Source organism: Ascaphus truei, chromosome 9 (assembly GCF_040206685.1).
Source record: "Ascaphus truei isolate aAscTru1 chromosome 9, aAscTru1.hap1, whole genome shotgun sequence".
NCBI lineage: Eukaryota > Metazoa > Chordata > Amphibia > Anura > Ascaphidae > Ascaphus > Ascaphus truei.
This window is the reverse complement of record NC_134491.1, coordinates 59,998,784-60,015,786: the sequence shown is the minus strand read 5'-3', so window position 1 is coordinate 60,015,786 and position 17,003 is coordinate 59,998,784.

Below are 17,003 nucleotides of genomic sequence, written 5' to 3'. Positions count from 1 at the left end.
ATATTGGCCAAATTTCAACTCTCTGCAACCTCCAGAACCGGAGATACAGAAATGCACTTTAAAACATTTTTAAAATACAGGATTATAATGAAACATGGGAACAGGGGAACATACATTTTCCTGACATGACAAGGTATAAGCCACATTCCTGGACTGCAGTCCAGTTAACCCCTTGCCTCCCTGGTGAGGTCAGGGGGTGGCCATATGGGGTGCAACCCCTTTAATACCGGACCAACCCCCCTCTCCCTCTACACTCAGTGCTCCAGTTATGGAGAGCGGTTGGGATAAATGGATGAGCTTTCACCCTGATTGTGTCTACTGGGTCTGAAAGTAGCATAGCTATTGGCCTTGCCTCTGTAATAAATTCCTCCAATTGTATCCAGTGGGCATCAGACAGTGGAGTACCAATATGTAAGAAATATGATCTATTGCTGACTGGAATTTAATTCCAGTTGCTACATTTTTGGGATTCGAGTCCAGCCACATTAGTTTAGATTTTGAATGATTAATCTTAAAGCCTGCTTCTTCTCCATAGATTTGGAGCACTGAGTCAAGGTCTGGGAGAGAAGTACCAGGCAGGCTCTTTAAAAAAAAAGGATAATATCATCAGCATAGCGTGCAATATTATGCGAGGGGGCTAGACGAGAGGCTCCAATAATTTAGGGGTTGTTCCTAATGCGCTGTGCTAACGATTCAATAGCATGGGCAAATAGAAGTGGGGAGAGGGGGCACCCCTGTCTCGTTCCTTGTGTTAAAGTTAAATACGGGGTCTTATTCCCATTAATTAAGAGTGTGGATTTGGGTTTGTTATAAAGGGCATGGATCAATGAACAAAATTTAGGGCTAAATCCAAACTTCTTTAAAATGGGCCATAGATATGGCCATTCCACACAGTCAAATGCTTTTTCGGCATCTAATGATAAAACAAAAGGTTTATCTACACTCTGTGATAAGTGCATCATGTTGACTAGTCACCTTACATTATCTGCTCACTTTCTACCACCTATAAACCTGACTGATCTTTATGCACTAATTGGCACAAAAGGGGTCCCAGATGATTGGCCAGAATTTTAGCAAAGATTTTTATATCAGAATTTAGAAGTGCAATTGGTCTTGTTCACACAATAACTACTATCCTTTCCCTCTTTTGGTGTTAGCATAATGTTTGCTTCCATCAATGATCCTGGTAATGAACCCCCTCCCACACCCCATTAAATACCCTACAATGTAGGGCCTACATAATAGAGACATAATTCAGGAGATAAGAAATTGTTTGGATATTCATCTGGTTCCCCAGCTCTACTATTTTTGGGAGATGTGATTGCACCCGCTATCTCAGTGATGGAGATGGGGGTCTTCTAGGTTTTCCCCCCTCACCGAAACCCTAGGAAATCTAATATCTAGTAGTACTTTAACGGTCGGTGGGATACCAGACTGTTCAAATCGAGTTGTATATAACTCAGAATAATATTTTTGAAAGACTTCTTCATTGTCTTTTCATTGTTTTTTGAGAATAAACCTATTCAGGGACAATCAAAACGGCAGTTTATCATGCACACGTACATGGAGTGATATAGATAACATAGCATGTTCAGAGAGAGTAATCTGCTCAATATTACATGACTTAATATTCGCAATCTGGTTTGAGTCAACTATAAACCAGTCGATTCTTGAATATATCTTGTGATTAGGGGAATAATATGTGTAATCCCTGGAGCTAGGATATTTGTTAGCCCAAACATCGAGTGCATTTTCAGAGATAAGTTTAAGTAAGCTATGCTCGGCTCCTTTAAAACAAGCACCATCTCTTGATCTGTCTTTGAGATCGGCGATTGCATTGAAATCCCTTCCTAGGATTAATAACCCCTGAGTTTTCTGTTTGATTAGTGAAGAGAGCTCTTCAAAAAAATTAAAATTACCATTGGGTGCATAAATATTTATGAGGGCGATAGAATGGGATTCTGTGGAGCCTCTGATGATAACATAATGTCCCTCTTTGTCAGTGAGCGAATATTAGATCCCCAATGGGCATGTTTTTGATATTACGGTGGCAACACCTCTTCTCTTAGAAGAAAAACTGGAGAATTGTCTCTCGCCACCCAATTTCTGAAACATATTAGTGTTTTCATCATCAGTGAGGTGTGTTCCTTGTAAGAAAACAATCCCGGTATTCTCTCTCCTGAGTGCAGAAATAATTAGTTTCCATTTAATTGGGGAGTTTAAACCCAGCATGTTTAAAGATAGACACTGCACCAGTACCATACTTAATTATTAAGTAACCAGATTGAAGGTAAATTCATAAGGATATCAGCAGGTATTGGTCGTGTCCCTGGTCCCCTTCCAAACCTAGGACACATTGAATTTGTGGCGGCACTCCCATTTGTGTATATAAGAATTATACCGGTCAATAGACTGTAGCATTGTTACTAAACCTCTGAATAGACCCATCCAACGGAATGGATTAGCAACCGATAATCATAAACATGAAACATTCTATAGAATACGATCCCAGAACAGGGCTAACAATCAAAGAGACACATAGGTGACTGTTAGGCCATCAGAGCACCCTAATTATTAAAGCGTGTTGCGTGAGTATTATTCCTGACCTTGTACCTGGCAGGGTTGGCACAAAGGTCTTACAGTAGACAAAGCCAGCTAGTTTTGCCAACCTTCGGTTGGGGCATTCTTTTGCGAAGCCAGAAAATCCTTGACCTCCTGCTCAGAACACAGCAATTTATTTTCGTTGTGTTGGACATACAGAAGTTTTGTTGGATACCATACAATCACCTTAACTCCCGCTTTCATCAGCGGTTCTCGCCATTTAAGCATCTCAATTTTTTTCAGTGGGGTTTCAGCATTAAAGTCAGGGAATATCATAATTTTACTTTAATGGTAGGATAGTTGTTATTTCTGCCAAGCCACTTTCAAGATGGTTTCTTCACGATAGGTCTCGGTCTGTCATTGGAGTTTGGTCTGGGACCAAATGCTCTGTGCGCTCTTTCAAGTTTAAAACCTGGATTTTGGTAGTCTTTTCCTAGAATCTCATTCAGCAGGACTCTGATAAATTCGACCGTCGAACCTTTTATGATCCTTCAGATACCCCAATAATCGTTAGGTTTAACCCACCCTGATTCTCACTGTCCTCCAATTTATCTTTAATCTTGGTCATCTTGCTTTCAATGGAGAGGGATTTGTTATATATTTTGTTTTTCCTCCTGTTGCATTTCCGTTGCCGTGACTCTATGGCCAATTTCAGTTCATTTCTCTTGTAGCCGGTCTAATTTAGAATCAACCGTGGCCACTTGTTGAGTGAGATCTGTATGGTTGGATCGGAGTTTGTGAAAAGTCGGAACCTCCAACCGCCTGTGAGTTGTCAGTGTCCTCTATTTCATATTCAACCTGATTAGGGGGTTTCTGGTTATCAGCTGACTTATCCTTCAAGTAGTCCTTGATGGATTTTGGTGTGTTGTCTACTTTAGTTTTATCCATTTTGTCTTGCCTGGGGTGGTTATTTATAGGTTATATGTAGGTAATATAAAAGGACAGGTAATATAAGGAGATGTAGCAGGTTGCTCCAAAAAGGCCATCATACACCAATCATCTTAAGGAATTAAATGCATACAGTCTCCCCTCCTAAAATCCCTCTCCTGGCTTCCGATCAAATCCCGCATCTCACACTCGATTCTCCTCCTCACTTTTAAAGCTTTACACTCTTCTGCCCCTCCTTACATCTCAGCCCTAATTTCTCGTTATGCACCATCCCGACTCTTGCGTTCTTCTCAAGGATGTCTTCTTTCTACCCCCTTTGTATCTAAAGCCCTCTCCCGCCTTAAGCCTTTTCACTTACTGCCCCGCATCTCTGGAATGCCCTTCCCCTCAGTACCCGACTAGCACCCTCTCTATCCACCTTTAAGACCCACCTTAAGACACACTTGCTTAAAGAAGCATATGAATAGCACTGTGGCTATTCTGAACACGTGATACATAATGCTTGGCCCCCGGCAGACGCACTTACCAGACAGAACCCCCTCTTACTGTCTCTGTACGTTCTCCCCACCAATTAGACTGTAAGCTCCTCGGGGCAGGGACTCCTCTTCCTTAATGTTTCTTTTATGTCTGAAACACTTATTCCCATGATCTGTTATTTATATTATCTGTTATTTATTTGATTACCACATGTATTACTGCTGTGAAGCGCTATGTACATTAATGGCGCTATATAAATAAAGACATACAGTACAATACATCCCTGTGAGTAAAAGTCACTTAACTGTAGATTTTTTGGTTTACATGTGCTTTGTCAGTTCTGACCTCCATCTGCTTTGTTTTGGGACTCTGAATCATCTTACCTTGATTTTTTCGGGCCTCCACTCCACTTCATGTCTCCCCGCATCCGATGGTGGGTGCCCCAGTACACCTCCCCAATGTCCCTTTGTGTTTTTATATAAGGTTGCAGAGAGAAGGGGGACGAGGGGACGTCTGCACCCTGCCTCTCCCCTCACAGCTCCCATGCCTGCCCAACTACGCTGTGCTTTTCTCACAGGCCACCTTGATTTCCCACAGAGTTGCAGAGCCTCATAGGCCAATAGAGTGTGTGTGCACGCGTGCATCCCTATACTGTATATATGTGTATATGTATGGAAGTGTTTACTGATGGGAATCACATCACGTTACTCTGTAATTTCTTTAGTTAATATCTATACTGGGCTCCTGTGCTTTAATAGCGTATTAGTCACTGATTAGGGAGCAGTTTGCCTCTACTATCTCTCCTGCGCTGCGCGTTCTGCTCTAATCTGCTTCCCACGCTATCCACGGATACAAAAATAATCACGACTATTAGCTGGGTAAATTGCTGCAATAAAAAGCAAGTTCAAGTGGTCTTGTGGAAACTGCGCTTACCACCTTCTCCAAGGTTAACACCGTCACTGCCAAATGTGTGCCAATGTATTTGACAGCAGGAGCTCGATAAACTGACACTACCGCACAAATATCCTGAATGATGCTCTTAACATATTTTTAGTCAGTATGTAAAGGAGCACCCCTAAAGCTGCCTTCTAGATTGTAAGCTCTTGGAGACAAAGACCTCCTTACTATGGCCCCGCCCCCTCCCACATTGTACTGTGCTGCAGAAAAGGTTGGCGACATACAAGTATACGATGATAATATTAATAATAATAATAGGTCCCAAGTGGTTAATATTTTTCCATCGATGGGTTAACTCAGGGGTTCTCAACCCCAATCCTCAAGACCCCCTCCCCCCCCCCCATCCCAAACAGGTCCGGTTTTGAGGACATCTCAGCTTCAGCTTCAGTCAAAGACTGAGCCACTGATTGAGCCACCTGTGGTAAAGCTGGGATATCTTCAAAACCTGACCTGTTGGGGGGGAGGGGGGCCCTTGAGGACTGGAGTTGAGCACCCCTGGATTAATTAACCCATTCGCTGTCAGAGGGACCAGCTTCTCTGTGCTCTTAGGCCTCGGGCATGGTCAGCGCTTAGGCGCTGACCCGTGCTGAGGCGCGCTCTTGCTTACCAGTGACCCCCTGCAGCCGCAATGAGAGCAGCTTTAGCAGGGGCTCGCGCACGCTTCCGCAAGCGTGCGGAAGCGTGGGTCTTAGTAAAATTTTACATTTGCGCGCTCACGGGAGCGCAGGGCCGGTCACGTGAGCGGTTCACCCAATGAGGGCGAACCAGCTCCGTGACGTCACTGGCCCGCCCCCCCAACACGCCCCCGGATGGCGCGCTAACCAAGGCCAGGGAAAGCACCCGCTTTCCCTCAGCCTCAGCGCGCCTCCGCACGAGCTGAGTCACCACGGACTCAGCCTTAGTGTGACGGTGAGGGGGTAACCAGGCTCTTAATAAAGGTCAAGCCCTGTTTTAGTTACCCCTGATCCTTAATAAGGGTTCAAGAAGAGTCAGCTCTTGAACCCAGTAACTGTATATGCATAGCCTGTAATATGCGGTATGCAGCGAGCAGGGATTGCTAGGGCATGAGTTTCAAGGGGGGTTTTGCAGAGAAATTGTTGTCAGACTGTGCGTAGGTAGTTGGGGCCGGAGTTGTCGGTTCCCCTAAAAATGTACCCGGGAATCATCCATGATACTCGATACATGTAGGCACAGTGTCCTTGCAATATCTCCCCTTGAAAACGGTAGCGCGACTCACCGCTAGGGTTCCCTGCTTCAGCATAGCCAGGAAAGGTAAATGGGACAAAGGGATGAAAAGTGTCCCTGTAACTATAAGGGGTCCTTAGGTTAAGGGGGATACCCCAGTTCATGCCCAGGTAGCCCAGAACCTATATTGGGATTCTTGGGTGCTCCAGCAGTAGATAAGGTTGTGGGGGGACTCTCAGAGTTCAGTCTGAGTCCAGTAGATAGTGTGTGGGGAATAAGGGCTGATAGAAATAAAAGTGCATCTTTCTATTATATTCTCCATACCCAGAGACTGAGACAGGTAGTCAAGTATATTTTATTCATACTGTAATAGTGCTGGTATGTACTTGTCACGCTTGTGCTCGCCACAAACCAGGGTCGGGCTGCGTGGCTGAGGTGGGGTTGTATAAGCACCGACCTTAGACCGCGCAGGCTGATCCGGATTGCGCAGTTCGTAGTCGTACGTAGCAGGGTCGGGACTGGAGAAGGCAGCATCGTCAGTGGACAAGCCAGGGCCAGGACTGGAGACTTCAGGGTAAACGTTATCCAAGCGGAGTTTCGGCAATAGGGAGTCAACCAGGTCCCGCTTCAGCGTAATAGCTGCAGGGCGGGAGCGGTTTCTGCACGTGCGGTGACCACGGCCCATGGTACTGGTCACAGGAAGGGATAGGCAGACCGGAGTGGGCACACCGCCTGGCAGCACTGGTAAACCAGTGCTTCAGTGCAAGAGTCCACAGCGGGCCAGTGCAAGGAGAGAGAGAGCTACAGACCTCAGGACTTGTAGACCGGCCTCTGCTAAGGGAAGGGCAGCAGGCCTCAGGAAACAGGGAGCTGAAGTATACACTGGAGGTGCTCCGCTTCAGCACAGGAACCAGGACACGGCCTCTGCCATGGAGAGAGAGCGGCAGGGCCCAGGAACCGGTAGACAGGCCTCTGCTATGGAAGGACAGCAGGCCTCAGGAAACAGGGAAGGGCTCAAGTACCCACATCCTGGGAACAATGGCAGTCGTCCGAACTGCCATTTGTTCTGCCAGACCTAGAGGAGCCTGACCCAGCGGGTGGCATGAGATAGCCAGGGACGGAGGTGGCAAAATTGCGCATGTCCCTTGGCCATTTCAGATTTCCTGCTGACCCAGCTTTCTAGACCGGCTTGGCTCTGATTGGCTAATGAGAAATTTCCCACACGCTAATTGGCTACAGTATTTTGTGAATGAATCCCCAAATACTATGAGAAACATCTGAGCCAATCAGGTTTTAGATTTCTAGCGGTAGAAGTGCGGACGGGCTTTTCAAAGATGCTCTTGCATGAATAGCAGAGCAACCAGCTTCGATTTCCAGCCAGGAAAGTTTGCCCGCCAGATTCTAAGTCCCGTTTTTAGCGCCCAAGTTATAATAATCGAACGTAGCAGTCGCGGCTGGAACTACAAGCCGATTTTAGTTCCAGGAGTTTGGTACTATCCCCCGGTCAAAAAGAGTCCATGTTCTCAGAAGAGAGGGCAGCGGTGGCGTGTGGAACTTCACGCCGATTTTGAAACCTGAGGATTCCGGGCTAAGTCCAGGTCAGGGTAAAACTCTTATTTAGGGTTCCCTGCACCTAGAACAGTCTAGTTTTTGACACCCAGTAAGTGGGCTTTTCATCTGCATTTTGTATTTCACTGTGTGTATGCCTATTTCTGTGAATAAACTACAATTTATTTCACCATCTTATTTTGCTCAATGAATGATCCTGGAAAAGGTGGGCATAAAGCTGGTCTCCTGTGACACTTAGCATTGACAGGGTTAAACTGGGACGTGGCACACGGAGGGACACACAGGGTTTGTATGGGATTTAGGCCAACCTGTCAGGGAGGATTCGGTGCTAATGATGGAGAAACCTGAAAGCAGCTATTCATCTTTTAACAAGTGTCTCCCCGCAGGGGTTTGGGGCATTCCTAAAGTGACAGGCGTTCTTGTACCCTGGCGCAGGATCCAGACTTACTGGAAAAGATGCAGTAGATTGGAGCATGGCACAAACCAGCAGAGCATCACTCCATGTGCTAATACAGAGACCCGCAGAGCATCACACCCTGTGCTAATGCAGAGACCCGCAGAGCATCACTCCCTGTGCTAATGCAGATACTAGCACAGCATCACTCCCTGTGCTAATGCAGAGACCCGCAGAGCATCACTTCTTGTGCTAATGCAGAGACCCACAGAGCATCACTCCCTGTGCTAATACAGAGACCCACAGAGCATCACTCCCTGTGCTAATGCAGATACTAGCACAGCATCACTCCCTGTGCTAATGCAGAGACCCACAGAGCATCAATCCCTGTGCTAATGCAGAGACCCGCAGAGCATCACTCCCTGTGCTAATACAGAGACCCACAGAGCATCACTCCCTATGCTAATACAGAGACCCACATAGCATCACTCCCTGTGCTAATGCAGAGTCCCGCAGAGCATCACTCCCTGTGCTAATGCAGATACTAGCACAGCATCACTCCCTGTGCTAATGCAGAGACCCGCAGAGCATCAATCCCTGTGCTAATTCAGAGACCCACAGAGCATCACTCCCTGTGCTAATGCAGAGACCCACAGAGCATCACTCCCTGTGCTAATACAGAGACCCACAGAGCATCACTCCCTGTGCTAATACAGAGACCCACAGAGCATCACTCCCTGTGCTAATACAGAGAAGTGCAGAGCATCACTGCCTGTGCTAATACAGAGACCTGCATCAATCCCTGTGTTAATGCAAAGACCTGCTGAGCATCACTCCCTGTACTAATGTAGAGACCCACAGAGCATCACTCCCTGTGCTAATGCAGAGATTTGCAGCGCATTCCTCCCATTGCTAATACAGAAACCCGCAGAGCATCACTCCCTGTGCTAGCACAGAGAGCTGCAAAACATCACTCCTGTTTATGTTACAGACACTGGCAGAGCATTGCAGCACAGGGGATAACATTTAGACCTAGAAATGAAGCATCAATAGTATCGACCCGCCGCAAAAATGGACTTGTTACACAAGGCGCCGTGCGGACGCGTGCAGCGGGTCCTCAGCCTGACACAAGGCGCCGTGCGGACGCGTGCAGCGGGTCCTCAGCCTGACACAAGGCGCCGTGCGGACGCGTGCAGCGGGTCCTCAGCCTGACACAAGGCGCCGTGCGGACGCGTGCAGCGGGTCCTCAGCCTGACACAAGGCGCCGTGCGGACGCGTGCAGCGGGTCCTCAGCCTGACACGAGGCGCCGTGCGGACGCGCGCAGCGGGTCCTCAGCCTGACACGAGGCGCCGTGCGGACGCGCGCAGCGGGTCCTCAGCCTGACACGAGGCGGCGTGCGGACGCGCGCAGCGGGTCCTCAGCCTGACACAAGGCGGCGTGCGGACGCGCGCAGCGGGTCCTCAGCCTGACACGAGGCGGCGTGCGGACGCGCGCAGCGGGTCCTCAGCCTGACACGAGGCGTCGTGCGGACGCGCGCAGCGGGTCCTCAGCCTGACACAAGGCGGCGTGCGGACGCGTGCAGCGGGTCCTCAGCCTGACACAAGGTGCCGTGCGGACGCGCGCAGCGGGTCCTCAGCCTGACACGAGGCGGCGTGCGGACGCGTGCAGCGGGTCCTCAGCCTGACACGAGGCGTCGTGCGGACGCGCGCAGCGGGTCCTCAGCCTGACACAAGGCGGCGTGCGGACGCGTGCAGCGGGTCCTCAGCCTGACACAAGGCGCCGTGCGGACGCTGCAGCGGGTCCTCAGCCTGACACACGGCGCCGTGCGGACGCGTGCAGCGGGTCCTCAGCCTGACACAAGGAGTCGTGCGGACGCGTGCAGCGGGTCCTCAGCCTGACACAAGGCGCCGTTCGGACGCGCGCAGCGGGTCCTCAGCCTGACACAAGGCGCCGTGCGGACGCGTGCAGCGGGTCCTCAGCCTGACACAAGGCGCCGTGCGGACGCGTGCAGCGGGTCCTCAGCCTGACACAAGGCGCCGTGCGGACGCGTGCAGCGGGTCCTCAGCCTGACACAAGGCGCCGTGCGGACGCGCGCAGCGGGTCCTCAGCCTGACACAAGGCGCCGTGCGGACGCGTGCAGCGGGTCCTCAGCCTGACACAAGGCGTCGTGCGGACGCGTGCAGCGGGTCCTCAGCCTGACACAAGGCGCTGTGCGGACGCGTGCAGCGGGTCCTCAGCCTGACACAAGGCGCCGTGCGGACGCGTGCAGCGGGTCCTCAGCCTGACACAAGGCGCCGTGCGGACGCGTGCAGCGGGTCCTCAGCCTGACACAAGGCGCCGTGCGGACGCGCGCAGCGGGTCCTCAGCCTGACACAAGGCGCCGTGCGGACGCACGCAGCGGGTCCTCAGCCTGACACAAGGCGTCGTGCGGACGCGTGCAGCGGGTCCTCAGCCTGACACAAGGCGGCGTGCGGGCGCGTGCAGCGGGTCCTCAGCCTGACACAAGGCGCCGTGCGGACGCGTGCAGCGGGTCCTCAGCCTGACACAAGGCGCCGTGCGGACGCGTGCAGCGGGTCCTCAGCCTGACACAAGGCGCCGTGCGGACGCGTGCAGCGGGTCCTCAGCCTGACACAAGGCGCCGTGCGGACGCGCGCAGCGGGTCCTCAGCCTGACACAGGGCGTCGTGCGGACGCGTGCAGCGGGTCCTCAGCCTGACACAAGGCGCTGTGCGGACGCGTGCAGCGGGTCCTCAGCCTGACACAAGGCGCCGTGCGTACGCGTGCAGCGGGTCCTCAGCCTGACACACGGCGCCGTGCGGACGCGCGCAGCGGGTCCTCAGCCTGACACACGGCGCCGTGCGGATGCGTGCAGCGGGTCCTCAGCCTGACACGAGGCGCCGTGCGGACGCGCGCAGCGGGTCCTCAGCCTGACACGAGGCGCCGTGCGGACGCGCGCAGCGGGTCCTCAGCCTGACACAAGGCGTCGTGCGGACGCGTGCAGCGGGTCCTCAGCCTGACACAAGGCGCCGTGCGGACGCGCGCAGCGGGTCCTCAGCCTGACACAAGGCGCCGTGCGGACGCGCGCAACGGGTCCTCAGCCTGACACAAGGCGTAGTGCGGACGCGTGCAGCGGGCCCTCAGCCTGACACAAGGCGCCGTGCGGACGCGCGCAGCGGGTCCTCAGCCTGACACAAGGCGTCGTGCGGACGCGTGCAGCGGGTCCTCAGCCTGACACAAGGCGCCGTGCGGACGCGTGCAGCGGGTCCTCAGCCTGACACGAGGCGCCGTGCGGACGCGCGCAGCGGGTCCTCAGCCTGACACGAGGCGTCGTGCGGACGCGCGCAGCGGGTCCTCAGCCTGACACAAGGCGCCGTGCGGACGCGTGCAGCGGGTCCTCAGCCTGACACAAGGCGCCGTGCGGACGCGTGCAGCGGGTCCTCAGCCTGACACAAGGCGTCGTGCGGAAGCGAGCAGCGGGTCCTCAGCCTGACACAAGGCGCCGTGCGGACGCGTGCAGCGGGTCCTCAGCCTGACACAAGGCGCCGTGCGGACGCGCGCAGCGGGTCCTCAGCCTGACACAAGGCGGCGTGCGGACGCGTGCAGCGGGTCCTCAGCCTGACACAAGGCGTCGTGCGGACGCGTGCAGCGGGTCCTCAGCCTGACACAAGGCGTCGTGCGGACGCGTGCAGCGGGTCCTCAGCCTGACACAAGGCGCCGTGCGGACGCGTGCAGCGGGTCCTCAGCCTGACACAAGGCGCCGTGCGGACGCGTGCAGCGGGTCCTCAGCCTGACACAAGGCGTCGTGCGGACGCGTGCAGCGGGTCCTCAGCCTGACACAAGGCGCTGTGCGGACGCGTGCAGCGGGTCCTCAGCCTGACACAAGGCGCCGTGCGGACGCGTGCAGCGGGTCCTCAGCCTGACACAAGGCGCCGTGCGGACGCGTGCAGCGGGTCCTCAGCCTGACACAAGGCGCCGTGCGGACGCACGCAGCGGGTCCTCAGCCTGACACAAGGCGTCGTGCGGACGCGCGCAGCGGGTCCTCAGCCTGACACACGGCGCCATGCGGACGCGTGCAGCGGGTCCTCAGCCTGACACAAGGCGTCGTGCGGACGCGCGCAGCGGGTCCTCAGCCTGACACAAGGCGCCATGCGGACGCGCGCAGCGGGTCCTCAGCCTGACACAAGGCGCCGTGCGGACGCGCGCAGCGGGTCCTCAGCCTGACACAAGGCGCCGTGCGGACGCGCGCAGCGGGTCCTCAGCCTGACACAAGGCGCCGTGCGTACGCGCGCAGCGGGTCCTCAGCCTGACACAAGGCGCTGTGCGGACGCGCGCAGCGGGTCCTCAGCCTGACACAAGGCGCCGTGCGGACGCGCGCAGCGGGTCCTCAGCCTGACACAAGGCGCCGTGCGGACGCGCGCAGCGGGTCCTCAGCCTGACACAAGGCGCCATGCGGACGCGCGCAGCGGGTCCTCAGCCTGACACACGGTGCCGTGCGGACGCGTGCAGCGGGTCCTCAGCCTGACACAAGGCGCCGTGCGGACGCGTGCAGCGGGTCCTCAGCCTGACACAAGGCGCCGTGCGGACGCGCGCAGCGGGTCCTCAGCCTGACACAAGGCGCCGTGCGGACGCGCGCAGCGGGTCCTCAGCCTGACACAAGGCGCCGTGCGGAAGCGAGCAGCGGGTCCTCAGCCTGACACAAGGCGCCGTGCGGACGCGCACAGCGGGTCCTCAGCCTGACACAAGGCGCCGTGCGGACGCGCGCAGCGGGTCCTCAGCCTAACACAAGGCGCCGTGCGGACGTGCGCAGCGGGTCCTCAGCCTGACACGAGGCGCCGTGCGGACGCGCGCAGCGGGTCCTCAGCCTGACACGAGGCGCCGTGCGGACGCGTGCAGCGGGTCCTCAGCCTGACACGAGGCGCCGTGCGGACGCGTGCAGCGGGTCCTCAGCCTGACACAAGGCGCCGTGCGGACGCGTGCAGCGGGTCCTCAGCCTGACACAAGGCGCCGTGCGGACGCGCGCAGCGGGTCCTCAGCCTGACACGAGGTGCCGTGCGGACGCGCGCAGCGGGTCCTCAGCCTGACACAAGGCGCCGTGCGGACGCGTGCAGCGGGTCCTCAGTCTGACACGAGGCGCCGTGCGGACGCGTGCAGCGGGTCCTCAGCCTGACACGAGGCGCCGTGCGGACGCGCGCAGCGGGTCCTCAGCCTGACACAAGGCGCCGTGCGGACGCGCGCAGCGGGTCCTCAGCCTGACACAAGGCGCCGTGCGGACGCGTGCAGCGGGTCCTCAGCCTGACACAAGGCGCCGTGCGGACGCGCGCAGCGGGTCCTCAGCCTGACACAAGGCGCCGTGCGGACGTGCGCAGCGGGTACTCAGCCTGACACGAGGCGCCGTGCGGACGCGTGCAGCGGGTCCTCAGCCTGACACAAGGCGGCCGCTATGTTTTGTCTTCTCCGTCAGCGTTGGACCACAAAGCTCAGACAGACGTCATTAACAAATAACAAAACGTTTGATTGTATTTTTCTTTTAATCGGGTACCAGAAATGTGCCCTCACCAGTCTGCAAGGGGAGTGTAATAGTTTGGCAGGGGCTTGTGTTTGGAGCTTTGTCCCATACCGAAACTCGAAGCTTAACTGGAAATGATAACCGAATTCTACAGAGGTCAGAGGGTAAGGATGATAAACCAGAGCGCTCGTACTGTACGCTGCCCGTCTTTCTGGGCAGACTGCGATGTACCCTGCTTAGGTAACTATATCCCACCCTGGCATATCCAAGAGCTCTTAAACAAGTTGCTTCCTAACAAGGTTTCTGCCCCCCCCACCCCCCGTGTATCCTGTTTCTTATGCTCTTGCGAACAATGAAAGCTAAGGCTGAGTCCATAGAAGGGCCGACAGTGCTGAGCCGTGCGGATGCTCCGCGATGAGCCCCATCATAGTCAATGAGGATGTCTTGAGATGGGGCTCCTGCGAGCTTCCGCAGGCGTGCTGAGGCGCAGGGATTTGCAGCCGACATCAGAAATTGTATCTGAGGGCGCTGTCGGCTGAAAACCTCCAATCACAGCGAATCAGCGTCACAACGTCGGCTCCATGATGTTGGCGCTGTGATGTTGACGTCGGCGCTTCGCGGGCTATTGGCCCCATGACGTCGGTGCTCCGCCTCCCGATCGCGCACGGCGGCTCGCCTGCAAGTCCATACAATCGCTCCTGCGTCAGCGCGGAGGGGCGCTGCCGGTGCTTATATGGACGCAGCCTAACTTGTTAACCAATGTAACCCGGCGCCACGTGCCGTGTGCCACTGTGGCAGCGCCGTAGGGGCGAGGAAAAGAATGATTGGCTGCCCTCCCGGCAGTGAAAGGGTTAATAGCGTGGCATTGCGTTTCGGTGTGTCACTCGGCTGAGACACAAGAGCTCAGTGTCACTGTGTTAAACAAAAAATAAAAATCCCCGTTTCTCTGTTTTCATACCTGTCCCACTGCTAAATCCCATCGTCTGAGGATTATCCTGACACGGACACATTCCAGGTCAGTGAGTCAGGGAGCAGTCCCCAAAACTATCAAGGACCGGAATGGACTGACCTCACTCTGGGGGTTCTCAACCTCAATCCCTGCCCTCCCCCTCACCCAACAGGTCAGGGTTTCAGGATATCCCTGCTTCAGCACAGGTGGCACAAGTAGTGGCTCAGTCTTCGGTGTGTGTGTGTCAGTGTGTCTGTACGTGTGTCAGTGTAATAGTCTGTGCACTGTGTATTAGTGTCCGGGATATATCTTCATGGGAATATTAAAAAGATGGGGGCTATTTAATTTAACAGTTTCACACTTCAGCGATAACACCATGTAACAGCAAAAATGCTATGGGGGGGAGGAGAGGGGGAGGAGAGGGGGAGGAGAGGGGAGGGAGGGGGTGGGGGAGAATCCATTAAGGCTATCAACCCTTTCACCGTCAAAGGATTACAAATAAACAGAGACGGAGGTGCACAATATTTGCTATTCTGATTAATAGGTACTAGTGTGTGCATGAAAGCAATTGAGTATTATTAATGAGTATTAGTGACCTGGTTAACTGCCTCTAAGTAGTTCCTGTTTTTCATATTTAATTCTGTTTTAATTTCTTTACCTTCCATATAAATGAAAAAAAAAGTGAATTAATGATGTTTACTAAAATAAATACCTCTCTAAATGATGGTTTGGAAAAGCAGAGGACTTCTGCTTTCGTTATTGATTAGGCCGGTATCGGTAATTAATAGCTGGGAATCAATGTTATTAATAGGACGTATAATTAATGGCATTTTCCCAGGACCTGGAAATGTTGATGCCCGTGGGTACCCATATTGAAGGAGTTAAGGGGATCTGTCATATAGTTCAGGATAGAAAATAAAAAGGATGTAAATAGATTGTAAGCTCTTCGGGGCAGGGGCTCCTTTACCTATTGTTTTATGTCTGATGCGCTTATTCCCATTGTGTTATAATATGATGTCACGTGTATTGTAAAGCGCCGTGTACCAGGATGGCGCTAAATAAATAAAGTCAAACATACATATGTGGCTCTTTCTGTTTTATGGAGAAGTGGAGAACATTTGTGAATATCAGACTTTGTCACACTAGGGAAATTGAGTGAAAATGTCAATATTTAAAGATAAACTAAATAATAAGTGCCACAATTTAACAACAAGCGTAGGGTAAAAGTGATACATTCAATGCCTAACTAATGGTTAAAAAGGAGTGCAAGCTCTGAGGATCACTCATGTCACTTTTTCAGGCAGATTTTTACATAAATCTGCCTAAACAAAGGAGTCCTGAAAGCTTGCACTCATTTTATCCATTAAAGTATCACTTTGACTTTACAGTTGTTCTGTCTATTCTTCGGGATAATACTGTATCAACCTCTATCTGTCTTCACAATGTATGTATGTATATCTTTATTTATATAGCGCCATTAATGTACATAGCGCTTCACAGCAGTAATACACGTGACAATCATATAAATAACACATAATATAAATAACACATAAAGGGGAGACGTGCTTCAGACATAAAAGTTACATTTAGGAGAAGGAGTCCCTGCCCCGAAGAGCTTACAATCTAATTAGTTGGTAGGAAGAATCTTATATCTTCAATCTTATAAATGGTTTGAAATTGAACCCCAAACCTTTCATTTGCCAAAACTATAAATATGGTACGAGTGAGTCACCACAGGGTTTTAGGCAACCTTTGATGTGACATCAAAGCTGCAGTCCATGCTCACCGCCATTTTTATTGCAATGTATTATTCGCCTACTCTAAGAGATCTCTCCCTGCCTGTTCCAACGCTGTTTTTATTTTTAACATCTGATGCTCCCTTCAGGAGATATAAGTGTTTGGATTATTCAGTGCCTGGGATGTTAAAATGAAGCTCTCCCCAGAGTCCAGTGTGGGCTACAGACAATCAGGATTTCTAACAGGAAATGCTCAGGGGCAATATACTAACAATATATAGTTAACCTCTAATGGTCTTCTTGGGGGGGGGAGGGAGCGATTGCTGCTTTCATCTCTTCCCTGCCTCCCACTACACCCCCACTTCCAACCTCTAGGATTTAGCCCTATCTCGCCCGCAATAGATTCTCCCTGATTGATCTGGGAAGACTGACCAGCATGTATGTATTTATGTATGTATGTATGTCTTTATTTACATAGCGCCAAAAGTGTACTCAGCGCTTCACAAAGCAGACAGCACAGGGAATTATAATAAAATAATAATATAATAAGTGCAGCAAAATCAGACAATAGGAAAGGAAATCCCTGCCCCGAAGAGCTTACAATCTGAACTAAGGTCAACCCCCTTCAAAGGACAGAGTGTCAACCACTTCGCTTCACTGCACAATGCCCCTACTGGGTGTCCTCACTGGGAACGGCTCCTCGCACCATGGCCAGGGAGCTTTCTGTGGGGTCCCCTCACA